This window comes from Rhipicephalus microplus, chromosome 4, assembly GCF_043290135.1.
Source record: "Rhipicephalus microplus isolate Deutch F79 chromosome 4, USDA_Rmic, whole genome shotgun sequence".
Taxonomy (NCBI): domain Eukaryota; kingdom Metazoa; phylum Arthropoda; class Arachnida; order Ixodida; family Ixodidae; genus Rhipicephalus; species Rhipicephalus microplus.
Window position 1 is genome coordinate 43,912,523 of NC_134703.1, and position 20,624 is coordinate 43,933,146.

The following is a 20,624-nucleotide window of genomic DNA, read 5'->3' on the forward strand; positions in this document are numbered from 1 at the left end:
GGTGCATGAACCCGCAGTGTTGTAGGCCCCTGGCTAAGTTATACTGCTTCTATCACAGCGAGCGAGATTGTTAATGTGGCAGTAGTCGTTTGGGTCTGTCTGAAGCGATCGGTAAGGTTAGACTGACCTCAAATCAATAAGCACTTGCTCAGGCGAGTACCATCTTGTCTTTATCTTTCATTCAATTGACAATGTTCGGTCATTCAAATGCTTTGACCAGCATGTCGTATCACCACGAGGGGTAGCTGCTTACATGCCTTACCGTCTTGTCAAAACGAGCGCTCAGTTCAGCGGGCGTCGCCGATTTCAAACGGCGGCGGGAAATTCAGGCGCTGACGGTTCGTCGTAACGGAGGGCGCGCATTTAAAAACAACGAACAAAAAGACACCGCGAGCCCCTTCTCCTATCTATCTCAAAACGGCCTATCGCGAACAAGCAGTCTATAGTATCAAACGCGGGGCGACATCTTGAAACATACCGAATGGAAGCATGATGTAATATCGAGTAACGCCATGACGAGTGGCACTGGCGAGAAATTCTCGCCCTTTCGCTAACTTTTGCTGTGCTACGCACAGCAGAATTCCGTAGAGTATTCGCAAATAAGGTGGCGACCGGATATAAAACAGGCGGCGCCAGCGTGCCAGTGACAGGCTAATAGAAATAATAAAAAAGTAATTCGGGCCTGCTCACTACCCTGGGGATTGCCTCTGACGTCACTCACTTTCATTCTTGTCACTCACTTTCATTCTCGCCTTCTGCCGAGTAGACGAGCGTATGCACATTCCCGTCGTTCGAGAGAGCAGAATTCGAAGCCTGCCGTTGGGCGCTGGTGTTTCTTTCGGTGAGTGCATGAATATCACCGTGTTTTTCTGCGTCTGTGAAGTGCTGCGTGTTGATGTGATGTGCTTAGTTCACTCACTGAACGTTAGCTAGTGTGCTCTCGCAATGGGGACTACTAGTGCATGCTGGCCTGTCACGAATATTGGCGATGTGCCGAAGGTCGGAGTGATTTCGAACCCATGCAAGGACGAACAAAAAGAGGAAAGGGAGCGTGCCCTTAATCGAGATGACATTGCCATGCGTTGTCTTTGTGATTCGAAGGTATGCTTTTTGATTTCGTTGAAAAGCGCCACCTCTAACACGTTCGGTTCTTTCTGTAAACTGATGTCGTGTGCGCTTTCGAATTGTTAAACGTAAGCGTTGACGTTAGACACTTTTGCCTGAGCATCGCTGACGCTGAACCCCGCGGTAGTGTCACGAGACAGTGCTAGGAGCTGCACAGATTTCGCGTTTTTTCGGTGAGCATGTTTGTCGAGACGTGGTCTGCCTATAGCTGCAAATGACGGCGAAATGAAGTAAGCGCACCTTTACGCTCCGCTTAACCGAATTCACAAGCGGAGCAAGAGATGCCTTTCACGCTGCTCCGCTCGCACCTCGAACCATCAGAATCAAGCAATAAACTTGTGTGTCAATAACTTCTTAGATGAGGCGTTTTTCCGTCAGGGTCACTAAACATCTCGCCACTTGCGTTTAGCACAACGGAGGAGGAGAATAAAAACGGAAGAGCACGTACGGTGGTCAGTTCTCCTTAGCACTACGGCTTATCGTAACAACTCTAATTACTTTGTTTAGGAAAATAAAGGAAGAGGAGAACAACGAAAACACCGCGTGATATGAAGATATACGCGCGGGACAGCAAACACGGGTGTGAAACTACTACTACCCATCGCTCAGTTATTCAATGCCAAGCATTTCTTAGTGAAATTCGGTGAATTTGAGCGTATATATCCAGCCGCTTACGTTTAGGTGCTCTCGTGCTCATCCCCTTAACTTGGTGTGAACCAAAATTATAGCATGGTAGGGTAAGATAGTTTGACGAATACAACGCGCTGGTCGACATGAATAATGTCACAGTCCCGTCGCGTACGTTTTTAAACGCTTCTCGCCAGACAGTGGCACTTACCCACAGACAGGTACGTGCCACTGGTATGCGGATATGTGGCACGGGTGATTGACACTTAGTATTTACCCAGGAACGACAGGAACACACATGGGCAATTTTAACGCGCGAGTATTAAGAAATACCCGACATCGGTAGCGTCGACCCCGATGAATGCAAAGAATAAATGTCAGGGTCCCAGCTGGAATCGTACCCAAGCATTCTACGTGGCCATGAAGCATTTTACCACAGAGCTACGCCAGCTCCCCGAACTACTTTTCAAATGGACGCTAATCTTCGTCAAACGTCAAGGGGGTTGCAGTGCTGCCTACCCAATTTGATAAGCATTACATATGTACTCCTTTGATCCTGACGTCACGTTGAGTTAACGTCAATTGTGATTAGTCGCCATGCGCTGAAGTTGATTTATGTAGCAGTGTTCAGGGCCAGCATCCTCGCGAGCATCCGTGCTTCATATCAGCTTCTGGTGTTTCTGATACGCATGCTCCAGTTGGCATCGTTGCGCAAGTGCAAACAACTGGTTATATAAACATCTGCAACTCTTCAACATATGTCTGTGCGTGCAATATTTGTACATATATTTAGCGTCATTTTATGACGTGTGGCTCAAAAATTGTAACATAATTTCGTCGATTCCCAGGTACGTGGTGTCTGCTGAATTTTTTTTTAAGCAAGCTCCACAAAACTTTGCAAGTAGTTTGATTAAAGATCGTATACATTTCTTGTGAATGCGACAAAAATACGAAGCTCTTCTATATGTAACAAAATATATAATTTTACTATATTTATTTTTTTCTAGGAACATTTGCGAAAAGATTCTTCCTGAATGGTAAAATCTTTTCTGGTTATTACATGTGTCCAGGGTGTCCTTCTGAACCAATATAATAATTGTAGGCTTGATATAATAATTGTAGACTTGCTAAATGTCTTCATGTTTGATGACTAGAATTTAAGGGTTTTTGTCCTTAGAGAAAAACTTTTGCAAAAATGCAATTTTAGTGGCAACACTATTATTTTGCTTCAGAATGGGCGCACACTATTCAGAAAGAAGTCAGGAAAGTTTGCACATGATAGCTGCCGTAGTCACACAAAAAATGTAGCTTTTTTTGACGAAAAGTAGTGTTTGAAGAAAACACCACTTTAAAGTTCGAGTTCCCTCGGTGCAGACACGAAATCAAGTACGCTCGTTTACGTCGTGCACCGTTTACGTCAGGTTATACGCCTGCGGAGAAGCCGCTGTATCCTCCGTGGTACCTAACTCTTCCACGAGTACGTCTTACAATTCCAGGACTGCGTAAGAAATCAAATGAGCCTTCGCCAGCATTAAAAAAAAATCAGCTTGATCCTTTTGCACAAGGTGAACAGTGGTAATTACACATCTAGACCGATGGCTCAACTACAGTGTCTGGTTCTGGGGTATTGGTGGTGATAGTAGCTCGAGGAATAGCCTTGCGAGTCAAGCTGTCACAGGTCACTGCGTCTATACGGCGGTAGACCTTGCGGCTCGGCGCGGTGCCCTGGAGTAAGTCGCAAATCGGAGACCAAGCTAATGGGCTGTGTTTTTCTGTACTTGAAACTGGCCTTACAGTGCGCGCAGTCTTTTCTTCGACGAGGTTGACGCGAACAGCTCACGTACGCGATCGTCAAGCTACATCGCCACATCCTAGAAACAGGCCACGAGGTCAGTTTTCAGTGGCTACCTGGTCATTGTGAAATCAGTGGCTACGATTCCGCAGCCTATGCACATTGCACCAATAAGAGCATATCCTTCCAATTCATCTGTCAAGGACAGACGCTGCAAGGCAGCTTCGTCATCTGGCATGTAACCTATGTCTATTAGAGCGGAACATCCAAAGCATAAGACATACAAGACTCCACAAAATAAACTCTCAACTGGAACCTCAACCTCCATCCGGGCTTCATCGACGTGAAACTCCGCTTCTATGTCGGCTTTGGTTGGGGGTTGCTTTCACAAAAGCATATATAACCCTCATAGGAGTAACCGACAGTGTGGAATCAGAGGTCTGCGGCACCGATGAAGATATTGACCATCTGCTATGCCATTGCCCTCGATTTGCCTTTGAGAGACACGTTGCGACAATTGGACGATCGGCCACTGCTGGAGCACCGTCCTTGTCTTTAGTCGGCTCACAAGGGAGTCAAAGCCCTCTTACGCTTTCTAAGGACTACGGGTATATGTGAACGCCTTTTACTTTGGCATAGTACTACTAGTACTACCGCTGTATGCGCGTCAGCCCATGTACTGACAATTTTATCCTCTCTTTCCATTCTCTTTTCCCTCTTTCGCTCTCATCTTTATACTCTCATTTCACATTCCTCCAGCGTAAGGTAGTAAACCGGGCGTTCGCTCGGTCAAGACGCGTGGCGTCTTGGCGGCATTGAGCGGGCCTGAAGTTATTTTTCTAGGTGGCATTGGACAGGCAGTGAGGGAGTGGGTGAGGGGTGGTGTGAGAAGTATGTTCAAGTCGGTCGGGTAATGTGGTTAGTCGATCATAGAGAAGGTCGTCGACGGGCCGACGATAGGAGGGAACACAATGACGCTGGAGTCTGTTTCCTTGATGAGGAACGTTCGAGACACGTTCCAAAAATTGTGGACTGGATGTGTTTGGTAGATATTCAAGACTTGACGTGTTCTCGAATAGTTTGTAATGCATGATATTGAATTGTTGCACGAGTAGTTTGGTTGTTCTCGATGTTTTTAAATCTCATCTGAGCCATTGGCATGCGAAGAGCTCCCCTTCAAGGAGGAGGGGGGGCGCGAATGTTTGTAAAGACAATGTGTGGGGTGATCTTGCGCCCTCCCCCTCAGAGTCGCAGTGCCCCCTTCCTTATTATGTCAATGTATTAGGCTGACTTTGCTTTGCGCCTAATACATTGACATTCTCGCAGTTTTTTTTAACCACTGATGTTGTTGGGGTAGCCTAAGCTGTGATAGCAACATTCTTATCGAGAGCAATCATTGTTCACCAGAATGTCGTAGCAGAAGATATATACCAAGAATAAAGTTTAAAAGTGTAAAATAAAAAAAATAAACACGCATTCGTGACTTGAGTGCAGGCAGTGGAAGGAACGGCACCACTATCTCCATTTTCATATTTCACCACTGCGCAGTGCCACACGCGTGGCATAAGTCTATCGTCAGCACGTTCGTGTATTCTCTTTCATGAAAAAAATGACTGATGTGTCTTAAAAAATGCTAAAGAAATACATACCCAAAACTGAAAATGCAAAAAAAAAACCTAGCAATTTTTCTGTGTACGAATGCAACCGATGAGTGAGGCTTCCTCTAAATGAGACGTGAACTATGATGTAAGTTTTGAAACTGTTTATTAAAGACATTTTAATCGAAGATTTCTGGTTTTCGCTTGGTCTTGAAGAAGGTAGCCTTGTGCTTGTGCAGGCGTATCTTGAGGGGCTTGATTAGAACGTCTCGCAACAAAATTCGACTATATGTTTAGAACGGCTTGATGTTGACGCAAACATCCACATCGTTTGACATTAAGCGGTAAGTCACTGCGCATCTTTTGAACGTACACTTACACGTTGATGCACTGTTCCTTGACACCTTGTTGACGTCGTAGCCTGGTGAGGTGGCAGCCGTACCTGAAGGGGACTCGGATTGAAATTAGGCGTTCTTCGACGAGGTTCAATCTTGGCAAGTGATGTGGCTTCAGTGGGTAGTAGAAGCCGTTTATCATGCAAAACGATGGCACGTTGTCCTGCACAAGCGATTCGTCGCACGTTCCACACAATGCAGACTCGACATGATCATCCGCACTGGAAACGCAGTTAAGCTTGGCATGACTGCTTCTAAAATTTTAGCATATTCGAAGTAACGAGTCAAGTCTGGAGAAGTTCTCATAACCTCGCAGCATGCCTTGACGTTGCCGGGTGTCTTGTTGTCACAGGGACCACCACATCGGACATCGAGGAAAACGTCTAAAATACACCACTCTGAAAGTAGTTTGGCAAATTTAATCTAGTTCTTTCTTTATTTATTTATTTATTTACCAGACCAAACTGGAAGGTCGCCAAGGCTAAAAGCCGTGAGAACGGCTTGACAAAGGCCCTGGTGACCTGAATATACACATGGCAGTAGTGCGGAAATGAAAAAAAAAAAAAAACATGAACAATACACAATTCAAAAATGATTTTTTAACTGATTATTTTACAATACCTGTTATAAAATGTGTAAAAAAGGGGTTTCAATAAGCAAAATACATCATGCACAGACAGTCGTATACATTGACACTTATCAACCTAAAAAGAAACATATATACATTTATGTGAAAACACATACATTCATATCGCTAATACAACGCAAAATAACGAGATATAACATGATACAAAAAATTACATAGACTGTGAGAATGGGTTGTTGCGCATGTTCCTATGGAGCCAGAGAGCAGAAATGTGAGTGTAGTTGTTTTTTGTTACAGGAGATTGTACTTTCGTGCGTGTTAAGTGTTGTGGGAACGTTGTAGGCCAAGGCTTGGTGTCTATATGTAGTGCGGAAACGCGGTACGAACCAAATATCTGTATTTCTTGTAGGAATCGTAATGACACGACGCTGTAGGCATGACAGTGATCTAATGAAGTTGGAGAATTCCTTATTCGAGAAATAAAGTGTGTGCAATAAGCGAAATGTGTAAAGGTTGTCAGCTCGTATTATATTAAATTCTTGGAAAGCTCCACGCGTCGTTCCGAACGGTTCAATATTTCCAATCTGGCGGACTATTTTTTTTTGCAAAGTAATGACTTTATTGATGTTTGCTTTGCTTGTCGTGGCCCATACAAGGCTGCAATACATTAGATGTGAATTAAATAGCGCATAATATATCTGAAGTTTCACTTTGAGCGGCAAAATGTCACGGCAACGAGACATCACTCCTGTTACCGAAGAAAGCTTTTTACAAACAAAATTTACATGTGTATCCCAGCCTAGATTGGAAGAAAAATAAACTCCAAGTATTTTGTAGCTATCAACAATATCAATCGGCACTGATTCAAGAACTAAAGGTTGATGGGTAGCGAGTACTTTATTTTTGGCACGAAAAACAATGGCTTTGGTTTTATTTGGATTAATTTTAAGCTGGTTCATTCTGGACCATGACGAAATTCTTGAAAGTATATCATTTGCTTTGCTTACAATGTCATCTAAGTTAACACCATCAAGGATTATTGTTGAATCGTCCGCATATATGACGTATTTAACTGTTGTGTCCAGTTGAACAATGTCATTAATGTAAACATTGAACATCAGCGGACCAAGTATACTGCCTTGCGGCACACCACGAGTGAGGGGCAAGAATGACGAGCTATTTTCATTAATGTAAACACTTTGGCACCTATTGCTAAGATATGATCGAATTAAAGATTTGGCAACACCCCGAATGCCATTTGATTCTAATTTGTCTAACAATATATTATGATGAAGCGAGTCAAATGCCTTACTGAAGTCTAGAAAATATGCTGAGTGTGAATTTATTTTGTTCAAAGTTATGAAGTATAGCTTCCTTTAATGTCAACAATGCAGTTTCAGTGGACTTGCCGCTTATAAAGCCAAACTGCGCATCTGTTAACACATTGTGTTTATTAAAAAATTTCGTTATGCGGACATGAATAATTTTTTCTAAACATTTAGAGAAGACAGGAAGGACCGATATAGGCCTGTAGTTACTTTCACTGTTGCGGTCACCACCCTTAAAAATGACTGATACGCGAGCTTTCTTCATGGCTTCTGGAAAAACACCATGTTCAAGAACTAAGTTATATATATAGGTTAGTACACTACTAAGTAAATATAAAACATGTTTTATTGGTGTGATCTGCAGGTCATCGGCATCAAGAGATTTAGTACTATTTAGATGCTTGAAGATTTCGCATACTTCACTTTCGTTAGTTGGGTCAAGAAAGATACTTTGGCTCACGTTACTGCATCCGGCGACAAAATCCGCGTTATCATTGCACAACGCTACTGCATTTATGAAGTAGTTATTAAAATGATCTGCGAGTGCTGCACCTCTAAAATCTTTACCCCCAAAGGTTATGGACTCAGGCAAAGCATTTTTATTATCACGACCGAGTATGGTATTAATTAGCTTCCACGTAGCACTTGAACGTTGCCGATTGGCATGTACAAAGATACGCTGATAGTAGGCTTTCTTGGCACGTTGAAGTTCAGCGTTTAATCTATTGCGAAGCTTTTTAAATTCTTTCAAAGTTTCGGCAGAGCGCGTACGCAGAAAAGTGTGATAGCAGATGTTTTTACGCTTTATCATACTCAGATGCTCGCGAGTGACCCAGGGTTTCCTTGCCTTTCTTGCAGATTTTAATGTTTTAAATGGAAAATGTTTTGCGTAAATGCGTCGAAAAGTTTGGATGAATGCATCATATGCGTTATCGGCATTTTTCTCCTTAAATACAGATGACCAGTTTTGTTTGGATATATCGAGCGTAAAAGCTTCAAGACTTCGAGATGTAATATGCTGTATGGTAGGCAGCACCCGCCGCGTCCCTTTATCGAGAGGTTTGCAAAAATAGTTCATAAACACAGGACAGTGGTCACTAATATCAGATGTTATTGTGCCTGCGCTATAAATTACTGTGTCAATATTGGTAATGACAAGATCCAGTGCTGATGAAGTGGAGCATGTAATTCGTGTTGGCGTATTAATTAGATTTTTAAAACCACTCGAGAGCAAAAGGTTATTTAGCTCGCGGGTGACACAGTTTTCCTCCAGTAGGTTAATATTAAAATCTCCTGCAGAAATAAGGAGGAAATTATTACAACAAGCATACTCCAAGAAGTTCTCGTAAAATTGCATGAAACTTGCCATGCTTCCATTTGGCGGTCGGTAGGTTACCGAGATAAGCTCATCTTTAAACTGGACTGTAAGTATTTCATATTCATCTGTTATCTTACTGAATTCAGGGACGACGTGGCAACTCTTTTTTGTCGTAACGAGCAAAGCAACCCCTCCCCCTCGCTTATGCGTCCGATTAAGATAGAATGTATTGTAGCCATCCAGAGTAAAAGTAGGTTCATCATTTGTACCCCAAGTTTCAGTCATCATAATGAGGTCAAATTTTATTTGGAATTGCTCTAAAAAGAGTGCAACGTCGTCCCTTTTATGGTTAAGTGACCTCGTGTTAATATGCAGAACTGAGTTGCCTGTTTGATTGTGTAAGCAGATATCGCGAGGAAAAGCAAGCTCTAGGTAATCCATAGCGAAATAAATGCTATTTCAAAGTTTCAAGCAAGCACATCAACTGACATTATGCAGACACAGAACTATTTTGCCCTCCAAAAATCCTGTCGATATCACGCTCGCTGGGTATGTGTACAGCAGGTGTTTCGTCAGTCTGTTTAGCGTATATCTTCCCGTTGTAAGACCATACAGATTTCCATTTCATTTCGTACTTCTTTTTTACAGCGGTCGCGAGCAGTTTTTTCAACGTCGGGCAGAGATGTTCATTCACATACACAGGCGGTGAAAAGGAAGTTGAGTTGCCAATGCCCAAATCTGCATTTGTAAGGCGCGCTTTTTTTGCCTTCTTTAGCACCCTGTCCCGTTTGACGCGGGACTTAAATTGAACAACGATGTTGCTCTTGTTTTCCGTTCTACTCGGCACACGGTGACACGCCTCTATGTCATCCTTGCTAAGCGGCTCTCCGATAACCGTGCCTAGCGTACAAAGTAAGTCGCTGACCGATTCAGTCTCCCTTTTCACAACGCCTTGTATTTCTATATTGACATTCCTAGAGTACTGTTCACAGCCGGTCAATCGATGCTCCAATTCAAATACAGAGGTTTTCAAGGACGCGTTTTCTAGGCGTAGAGAAGCATTATCACTTTTAAGGCGAGCACTTTCAGCGACAGCTTCTTCTAATTTTTTCTTCAACTCCTCAATACTGTCGTGAGCGTAGTCAATGCTTTTAGTCATGTTCCTTTGTTCTGTTTTCAAGTCTCGAATTTCATTCCTGAAATCCCTTACCACAGAGTCACGGAACATCTTAAGTTCCTGCTGCACCTCCTCCTTTAACTTCACACATTCAGTCTTCATTTCCTCCTTCAATTTAGCCATAACAAATCTTAATGATTTACGAAAGAAGCAAGAAAGCACCACAGATAATTCAAAACAATTTGGCAGTGACGACGGAACACACAAAAAAAAGCTATAAGCAGCTCAGTATACTTGGTCACTGACCTGTACAGAAAGCAGATTGCTTATTACGACGTTCACAGTTCCGCCGTCACTGCCAAGTGATGCAGCCGGCGACCTGAGCGCTCTTCTTGTAGGGTGAATTTGATGACGTGGACGAAGCTGCACCGCGCAGGACACGGCAGCACGCAGGCGCACAAATGAAGCACGCAGCAGCGTAACTATGCAGCCAGGGACCACGGTACCTTTCCTTCCAGGGTTGGGTATCACCGGTGAAAAACGTGCGTCAGCCTGTACAGAAAGCAGATTGCTTATTACGACGTTCACAGTTCCGCCGTCACTGCCAAGTGATGCAGCCGGCGACCTGAGCGCTCTTCTTGTAGGGTGAATTTGATGACGTGGACGAAGCTGCACCGCGCAGGACACGGCAGCACGCAGGCGCACAAATGAAGCACGCAGCAGCGTAACTATGCAGCCAGGGACCACGGTACCTTTCCTTCCAGGGTTGGGTATCACCGGTGAAAAACGTGCGTCAGCCTGTACAGAAAGCAGATTGCTTATTACGACGTTCACAGTTCCGCCGTCACTGCCAAGTTCATGCGCTCACGTAGATCCGACTCGTCGTGTAAGTTTCACTGCAGATGTGCAATCATTCGCTTGGATATCCTCAAGTTCATAAGGCAAAGAAGATACGTGTCGGAGAATCTGTTACAGCGAGGGCCTAGAAAAATGCACGCAGTTATTCTGAGCTGAAAGGAAGCAGATCGACAACTAAGCACCGCAAGCTAGGGAACTGTTCAATAGCGTTAATGTAAGGTGCAATGCGGCTAGAATAGTGTGGCCTCGTTTTGTGTGCTCCATCTTGCACGTATCCGTCCGTTAAACAAATTGCCGGTATGCATCGGTGTAAGATGAGAGTCCGCATGGTCTCGACGTGAACTAAGCTCGTAGCCAACGCCTCGACGTCCGCAGTGTGCAAGCAAAAGCCGCGCAGCTCCAAGTTCACGAGCGTCGTTGATGTCGAAAGCGCGGAGGCGATTCCACTCACGGTTATGTATTCGTGCCCTACCGCACTCTTTAGGTGCAACGTCTTTAGCGTATTCCTTCTTGCCAACATGTTCAGAAACAAAGTAGCTTCATTTTCACCGAAGCAGGTGACATCAAGCGAGAGATGGCAAAGTGTCTGGCACTGCTGCAGGGTCAGCAACAAAGTGCGCCCGAATCGGGTAGCATTTAAAAACCAGTCCACCTTGAAAGTCGAGAGTTTGGTGTTTCGTTCGATGACACCCGCCAGAATGGCCATAATCCCCCTGTTTGAGTCACGTATTCTTTTAAAACACAGCTCCTCAAGGTTCTCTAAAGAGAGGCACCCTGTAAGCAGCTGTCGGCAGTAGGTGGCCTCGTCGTTGACTGCGTTAACCCTCAGTGTCTTTAGGCCCCTGCATTTGCTGATGCCGTTGCAGAGAATGCTGAATAGCCCCTGATTGCAGAACCGACCCAGGTCATCCAGCACGATCGTCGCCACGCAAATGTGTTTGACTAAGAGCCTGTGTAGAAGGACGACCGCCCGTTGAACGCGTTCCCTCGGTTCCTCTCGGTCGGAGGTCGTCGCGGAAAAGCAGACTGCCACCTCCCTGGTTTCGACCACTTCATCGATGTGTACTTGGATGGCAGCCAGTACGTCGTTACACGCAGCGATATGCTTGAACAAGTCGCAGTCACGGAGGTTCTGCTTGCCGCAGGGTGCCATGAAGTCGGCACCTTTGTTGTTCAGGATCGTCTTGACCTGCTGGAACGTCGCGTACGCGTCTTCCGCTGATCGGAACATGCTGGGACACATCCCCTTGAAGCATGTCGAGTGCAGTCGTAGTTCCGAGTGTGTTGGATTCTTTACCTGCAGTGAGAAATGCAGTAAGGTCTCAAACAAAGATGTTTACTTTTTATATTCAAGTTAGCGCATTCATACTCTGTTGGAATCAATAAAACACGTGATAACGATAAAGCTTGGCCAGCCCTTCCAAGCACAAGTTGGCTTATAGGTTAAATAAAAAAGTTTTTACGCTATAGTCGCTTCGCGCTTGAAAGCCCGTTCAAGTTCTCTATACTTTATTGGAATCAACATGATGCAATACGAGGAATTAATAAACATACTCAAAATTCTCTGTACCATTTCTGCCTCGAATGGCCATGCAATTTCCGTCTTTCTCATACCTATCTGCCTTTTTCCTGAAATAGTATATGATGTTTAAAGAAATCTCGTTGAGTATTTTAGGTAAGCTTTCGTTCAACCATGCAGAAAACACTGCTCAATGTTTTTGTATTGTCCATTTGTCATATGCACAACAGCACAAAGGGGACGGGTATTGCGTATATTTGTACTAACTAAACATAACTCTGAAGCTTTGTCGGTTAACCATGATAGTAAAGACGACACACAGCGCTCGTGTAGGCGTGTGTTTCTTCCTCTCGCCGTGCTTCACGTTCGCGCTGTTCTTATTATGTAGCGCTGTTCTACTGTTCTCTACAGTACAACTGCGCTACCTGAATCGTTGTGGCAATTCATTTTAGTTAGAGTAATGAAATCACGTCTGCGTTAAAGTTAGCCAAGAGACAATAATTTTACGGCCAAGCAACGTAGTAGGACCCCAATCGAACCAAAACTCCCGATTCGTAATGTTATGGAAAACTTAACAATGCACGCAATATGAAATTGAAAATGGCATCAAGCGGTTCTCATTGTGGTGTGTGGGTGAAGATTTGCTCTTTATAGCTGATTATGGCTGACGCGACAAAAATATGAAAAACCGATTATAGTTTTTTGTCCTCTTCCTCTTTTGAGGCAACAATAATTCACCTCGGTAGAAACTTAAATGGTCACCTTGAAGAAGGAAACGTGAGTGCTTGTTTATAATGTTTGGAAATCATGTGATCATAATCGTGGTTCCAGCTTTGATTACATAACCTAATTACGAACAGCAAAAAATTATGAATGTAACTAGTTGAGGATATATTCAGAAATTCTAAGTAATCGTTCAATCTCCACACAATACTTTTTTGCTCGGGTGCAGCGAGGATTCCTATTGAAAAGTGAAGGAATGCTTCGTAGCATGTTATCATTGGGTAGACTATGATAATATTAATACTTGAAGTTTTCCGTCCCAAGTCCATCATGTGGTTATAAGAGACGCCGCAGAGGAGGACTCCAGAAATTCCAACTACCTGGGGTTCTTTGACGTTTACCTAAATCCAAACACAAGGGGCGCTAGCGGACCCACATATAAGCGGCCGCGGCAATCGGGATTCAATTCCGTAACCTTCAGGTCAGCACTCTAACACTGTTACTACTAGAGCGTTGGGCCAGGTTGCTTAAAAATTGAAACTCTCAAGTTGAAAAGCATCAAAATAAAACAAAGTAGATCGGTGGTGTACTTGTGTTCCAGACTTACCCGTGCTGTCTGGGACATTTTCCAACGAAGCCGGCTTCTTGTGGATGACTACACGCTGGTCGACGTGAGTTCGCGTATGTTGACCCCCGAGAGACCGGCTCGAGTCTGCAGGAGAGTCGAGATATCCGCTCCTCTTAAAGCCATCGCTTTTGAACACGGCAGTGAAAAGAACACAAGGCTATCAGACGAAGCGCGTGGTTCACCATTCCCATAGTGACGGGTGGTTCACATATACCTCGATGACTCACGAGCGTGACTCACCCATTCACGGCACGTTCGGATGGGAGAGTGAGATATAAGGAACAGAGTACGTGGAAGATTAGGGTAGAAAGCGAGGTATTAGCTGTACATCGATGCGATTATCTCATTGCACAATGGTTGATCAGAACACCTATATCTCTACTGGACTCATTTGGAGTTCTAGCTGTTGGTGTTTCTTTCATTCGGTGCATTGGCGGCACGACTACGGAGTACATCGTGTCAGGCATAGGCCTGCGCAGGGTTACTTTTCAAAAGGCGAAGGTTCGTCGCAGCTAGAGTTAGCTGTATACTGAAGGTAGCATACACAGTACTGCTCTAGTCACAGCCCCACCCTCCTCTAATAATTCAATCTATGAAGCAGACTTTGCACCCCAATATCTTAAGTTAAAGGGGAAGAGGATGCCCCCCCCTCGTGCGCAAGTTTATGGTGTGAGGTTTTACTGTCTGTTGGAGACTGGACTTCCACATTTGAGGTATCGAGCCGTGGCCTCTATTCTGTAGGTCGAAAAAAGAAAAAAAATGACTTTGTGTCTCGCTGTCAATTCTGTGTTTTTCTATCTCGTTCTTGCTTATTGGCTTATCTGTTAGCTAAATAATAAATAAATAAATAAATAAATAAATAAATAAATAAATAAATAAATAAATAAATAAATAAATAGTTTTTATTTTACTTTACACCTCCTATATATTGTGGCGAATAAAGAACCATGGATGCTCGGTTAATCGTTAAGATTTGTAATATTAGGAAGGCGAAATGCTTCTGAGGTATATATTGCGCACATAATTAAAATACAATGACTTCGGCTTCGTTCCCACTTAGGTATTGGTGTATGAATGAAAAGTCGAGTGCAAGTGGAAATTCGTTGCCACGTATCTTGAAAAGGGTTACCTTTGTTCTGCCGCAGTTACTTTTTTTTAAACATGATCCGCCCACTGTTCTTTTCATTTGTGACGGAGTAGGTGGGCTTCTTTCCTCTGCAGGCTGTTTTTCTTTCAGTTCCAAGTATGGTTTGGTATTCAAGAAGAATAGTAGAAGAAAATGCACCATTTCACTCTCTTGGTTTCTGGGAACGCATCAGCAGAATCCACTGGACACAGTGGAATCTGGCCGAGCATAACCGAATGGTGTTAATGTACATCAAAACATTGATTGTAGCTGCAGCTCTTGCTACTTAGACCGCTCTTCTTCCTCATGCGTTTACCTGATTTGTTGATTCGTATTTGGAAGGCGTTTTAAAACTCTACATGTAGAAGCTGTCAGTTTCGTCATGCAACTCGGAGTGACCATTTGTAGGTGATACCATGTGCAATGGTGCCCATTTTTCGCCTGCCATTTAGAATTTGCAGTAAAGTGTTTAAGTGCAAAAGTGGCGAAAGCGCAGCTTTTGGTATAGCGTATGGCCCCGACATAAGCACGTGCAACTTTCGCCGGGGCTAATATTGAGGCATCTTGGCACGAGTGCTGCCAAACTTGAAGATAGTGCGTATATAGTTTTTGTTCTAGTTCTTGTTCTAGTTCACCTATTGCTCGTGGCGCATACCCCCTGTGGGGGATTGGCCGAGAATTGACGAGTTCTGTAAAACATTATTTTTTCCATGAGGCTCTGCGGAGCCCCGCTCTTTACGACCAAACCTGGGCGACCCAGCATGCCCGTCAGGCAGCGTCGAGGCAAGCCCTTGACGTCCCCTCATGGGAGACTTAGGCCCGGCCACCTAAACCTACTGGTTTATTATAATAAAGTTTATTCCTTTTCCTCCTCCTACATTTATAAAATACTCTCCAAATAATAAAATAAAATATTTATAAAATAACTATAAAATACTAGTGCGCAGCTCAGCAGCCTCATTCTTTAGTCTTTAATTCCTCTCTTAATTCTGTTTCGTTTTCGTAATTTCTAAATCTTGCCCATATTTTTCTTTGTTTTCTTTTTATATTATTATGTTTCGTTTTTTTCTATTTTTTTTCTAATTTCTCGCTTGCTTTCCTTTTTTCAATTTTTACGTGGTTTTATTTAATGTGCTCCACACTTATTAACATCATTGGTGTACTCGCAGAACAAAAGAAAGCGGCCTTTATGGCGCGAGTGCGTGCTCAATATGCCACAGATGGCACTGTTCTTCATGGTTTTTTTCCTGCGTTAAAATCATCAAGGCTCTCGAACAACAAAAGGAAGAAGGCTTATCATATAGGGCCACAAAAATTGTGTTTATTTTTGGAATTAACGGCTGGAAGTCTAACACCTGCTGAGGTATAGTTTTTCGTTACGCAGTAAAAAGCTGGGTCGAGAGAAATCAGTGGTCAGTCCGTTTATTTCAGCTGCACATTCGCACGATGCATATTGAAGCATTAACTCCTGTGGAGCGCTACACGCAATTCATGAAGCCTGTTTTTTTTCATTGTGATGTGTAGAAATGTTGACACTCTAACAAGGTACCTGATGCTCTTAAGGTCTTGGTGAATCTAGCATACAACACAAAACATTGTTTCAGTAACACCAGGAACAACAAGATGCGGCAAATAAAAACTATCAGAATTTACACAGTAAAACGAGTGCATGAAAAACATAAAATAAGGAAAAACAATCTCGCATTAGGCGTGAGTTTACACAATGATTATTGTTGTGCTGATAATTGCGCGAAGGATGTCAGAGCAAGGATCCACGAGTAATGTGACTCATGTCACACAACTAGCGTTATGAGAAATTCGGAAACATAGAGTGGGTGCCAGAGCCAACGTGGGTACTTTGAGGGTACACAGAAATCTCAAGGCTCTAACTGATTTCCTTAGCTCTTGTGTGTGCATGACTCAGCCTCCCTCCCCCAATCTAAACAAAGGAGGAAGAGGGAAGAGCGAAAATAGGACAGGCCGCCATGGCGAATTGGATGAGTCGGAAGGAACAAGGTATTCCGTGAAAAAGAAAAAAAAAGTGGGATGGGGGAGGGGGAGTGGACCACGTGTTTCTGAGCTATAGTAATCGGTAGAAAGCATCACTGTAGAGCTGAAATTCCTAGAACGAAGATTTAACACTTATCGGCGCCCGTTGTTTATGTACCATATCGCGTGGACTCAAGGGCCCCTTTTGAAATGTTTACACCTGCTTGGCTTAAGCGTAATAAACATGAGTAGGGTACGACTCTGCATATTTTTTTGTCTCTTGGGGACAGGAGCTTTAACTGAGAGATGTAAACATTGAGATAGTAGAAGTAGTGACCTAGTACATTAAAATCTGTGCCACTACTTTCGGCAATTTCTTCGCTGTGTCATCGTGATTACCGTTTAACCGAACGGGCTGTCTTGTTTCGCCAATGTACGGTTTGTGTATTTTACGAGCTCTCATTTTATGGTGCGCACATTTTTTTTACGCGCTCTCTGTACCGTGGTGCCTTGAATGCTTCTTCTTTCCCCCAGGAGACGGTAATTGGAAGACACCTTCAAACATTGCTGAAGTAAAATGCAATCACGTTTACATCGCATGTCGCATGTACTTAACGTAGAGTAACAGTTGCCTCTTTCTGCAGAAGAAAACTCATCGTGCACTTAATCTTTCAGACCTTGTTTTTTCTAAGTAGCACTTTCATCACATATATTCTTTGATTAGCTTGTCATGTTCGTGCTGCAACAAAGTGTTTTTTTTATGCTTAACCAACAAGCGCGCGCCTTCTCGTATGGCTCACCTAATCGCGTTTAGCTCAACTTCCATAACTCCATTCACTGATGTCACTCACGGTCTGTTTTCAGCCGTTTCTTCCCTCCAAGCTTCGGGACAACGTGAATTTGTTTTGAGCGTATTTGTCTATTTATCTAGCTGCCTAAAACATTTAGCTTTCCTGGTCGTTTCGTTAACGCTATCAATACCAAACTTGGTATGGCATAACATGACTGCATAAAAAACATACTTGACAAGTCGCAACATGAAAACCATGACATGTATGTCATGAATGTCATTATTTACATGTCATGGTCCTGCAGCTCTTGGGGTGGTTTCGTTCACCGCATGTTGAAAAACTGGTGTGGTATGGCATGATTGCGTGGTGAACACAAGCAACAGACCCTAACATGAAAATCATGACATCCGTGTCATGTAAACACATGACTACATGTCACGCTCATGATGCGCTTACGGCCGTTTCGCTAGCGTCACATATACCAAATTCGGTATTATGGTACGTGAATGGATGACGAAAGTATGTGACTGGTGCAAGCATGATAATCATCAGATGCGTGTCATGTAACAACATGGCTATATGCCACACTCATGATGCGCTGGCAGCCGTTTCGCTTGCTTCACTTATACAAAATTTGGTATTACGGGACGTGAATATATGAAGAACCTATGAGACTGGTGCAAACATGCATGATAAACGTGAGAGGCGTGTCATGTAACAGACTATATGCTACGCTCATGATGCGCTCGCGGCCGTTTCGCTAGCTTCAAATGTACCAAACTCGGTATTACGTGACGTGAACGGACGACATAGGTAAATGACACATTTAAAAATAACAACGACCTGTGTGTCATGTAACAACATGACTACATGCCACACTCATGATGCACTTGCGGTCGTTTCCCTGGTTTCACATATACCAAATACGGTATTACTTGATGTCAATGGATGACGAAGGCATGTGACTGGTGCAAACATGATAATCATAAGATGCGTGTCATGTGAAAACATGACTACATGCCACAGTCAAGACGCCAATACATCTTGACGTGACGCGGTGCGCGTTCTCGCCGCCGTTAATTTCGTCGCGTCACGCTGGCGTTGCCACGCCAGGCGCCGGTCATGCCATATACCTGCAGGCGCGCGCCGCGCTGCGTTGCTTTGAGGCATGCGCGTTTCAGTGCGTCCGGCCTCCCTTCGTCACGCAAAGAGGGAGACGCAGTGTTGTCTGGGTAACGCATCGGCGCGAAATGCAGCATGTCGGATTTCGCGCCGGTCGCCGTCGGGTCTCGCTGACGGACGCTGGTCACGCCTGGCGTCAGACTATAGAGTGCTCGCGTTTTGCTAACGTATAGCGTCGCTGTGCCCAGCGTGCGTGTGCGTCAACGCTACATTGGAGTATATTGGGCCCTTCATGATGCGCTCACGGCCGTTTTGCTAGCTCGACATGTACAAAATTTGGTGTTACGTGACGTTGTTGGATGACGAAATGTATGACTTGTGCAAACATAATAATCCTAACACGCGTGTCATGTAAGAACATGACAACATACTACGCTCATAGTGTGCTCGCGGCCGTTTCTCCAGCTTCACATATACTAAACTTGCTATCACGTGACTTAAATAGATGACGAAGGTAAACGACATATTCAAACATTAGAATCACGACACGGAAGTCACTTACGGCATCATTTACCTCCACCTCGTAATGTTGTGGTGATTTTAAAGTGAAATATCAACATTTCTCATTCATGCTTCGCATATCATCGATTCCCGCTGTACGTGGGATCTGCCGTTTTTTTAAAAGTGAAAGCCGTTATGAAGTCACAACGAGGGTCGTGTGCGCCGTAGTTTTCCACCGCCGGTGTACGTAACCACTATCGCGCGAAATGGAAAAGAAAAAAAAGAACTTAGTAAATACAAACACAAAGAACAAAATGGGATTCAAACCAGGGTCCCCTGCGCGCCAGCCCAGTATTCTACCACTGAGCCGCGCCGGTGTCTGAAGCTCTGTTGCAAACTTCCCTCAGTCAGGTTTGATGCCGGGAAAGTAATCGCATTAATATTAATAATTATGTGTTTGCAAACAGCAAAGGATCAACCAGGCGTCACATAATGTGAATTGCGTAACGAGTAACCCGCGACGGTGGTCGAGTGGCTAACGCACTCGGCTGCTGACCCCGCCGGTCACGGGATCGAATCCCGACAGCAGTGACCGCATTTTCGATGGAGGTGAAAATTCTTGAGGTCCGTGTGTTTAGATTTAGGTGCACGTTAGTAACCCCACGTGATCGAAATTTCCATAGACCTTCCTTACGGCATCTCTCATAACCACATGGTGGTTTTCAGACGTTGAGCCCCGACAATTATTATTATTAAGTACGCGTTATGAGTAGGCCGTTGAATGTTCCAACCCATTACAAACGCTTCAGACATAATTCTTTATCGTCGTCAGCGACAGCATCAAAGTAACTGCATCGAAAAAGTGCACCAAATTCTTGGCAAGTGTGTAGCCGGTACCACGCTTCGCCGAAGAATGATTAAGGATGGCATAGTGAATGCCTTTATACTACACAAAACTTATGATAATTATTGGCGTAATGAATACTGTACAAGCTTGTTTGTAGTAGTTACACAAATAGTGTTTAAAAATGCCCTGAATGACCACTCTTCCTGTCTGTGCTGCGCGTTTCCCGCAGCCTGCAGATTTTCTTTTTTTTTATCGTTGCCGCGATAACCGTTCTAACTTTATTCACTGCATACATTGTAGTGGCGAGTTGAAAGTAATGCGGAGAAACGTAAACCAGCAGACAGCAACAACAAAAAAAGAATCCTTTGGGGAATGAAGATCTTTTATTTCAAACACATCAGTCTTTTACCAAACAAAATAAATTGCATAGGTAGTCAAATCACCGTCTCAAAAACATCAAACATATTGATGAGCATTAAGAATCACTAAAGTCATAAAAGTACTGTCGATAAGTACAATAAAAAGAAAGTCTAAGATGATAATGAACACAGGGTAATGATAACATATACATCTCGTACACTAGTGAGCAAGAAAAATAAGATTAAAAACCTTCAAAGCAGTCTCGGAGGCTTGA

The 20,624-nt window shown here is 43.7% G+C and overlaps 1 long non-coding RNA gene across 1 annotated transcript in view; it reads left to right on the forward strand.

Moving 5' to 3' along the window:
- The first annotated feature begins 664 nt into the window (after positions 1 to 664).
- Positions 665 to 20,624, forward strand: part of LOC119171933 (uncharacterized) — a 47,296-nt gene continuing 27,336 nt past the window's right edge. Inside the window, exon 1 of the long non-coding RNA XR_005109902.2 lies at positions 665 to 841. This is a non-coding gene — a long non-coding RNA (uncharacterized LOC119171933). The remainder of the gene's footprint in view (positions 842 to 20,624) is intronic.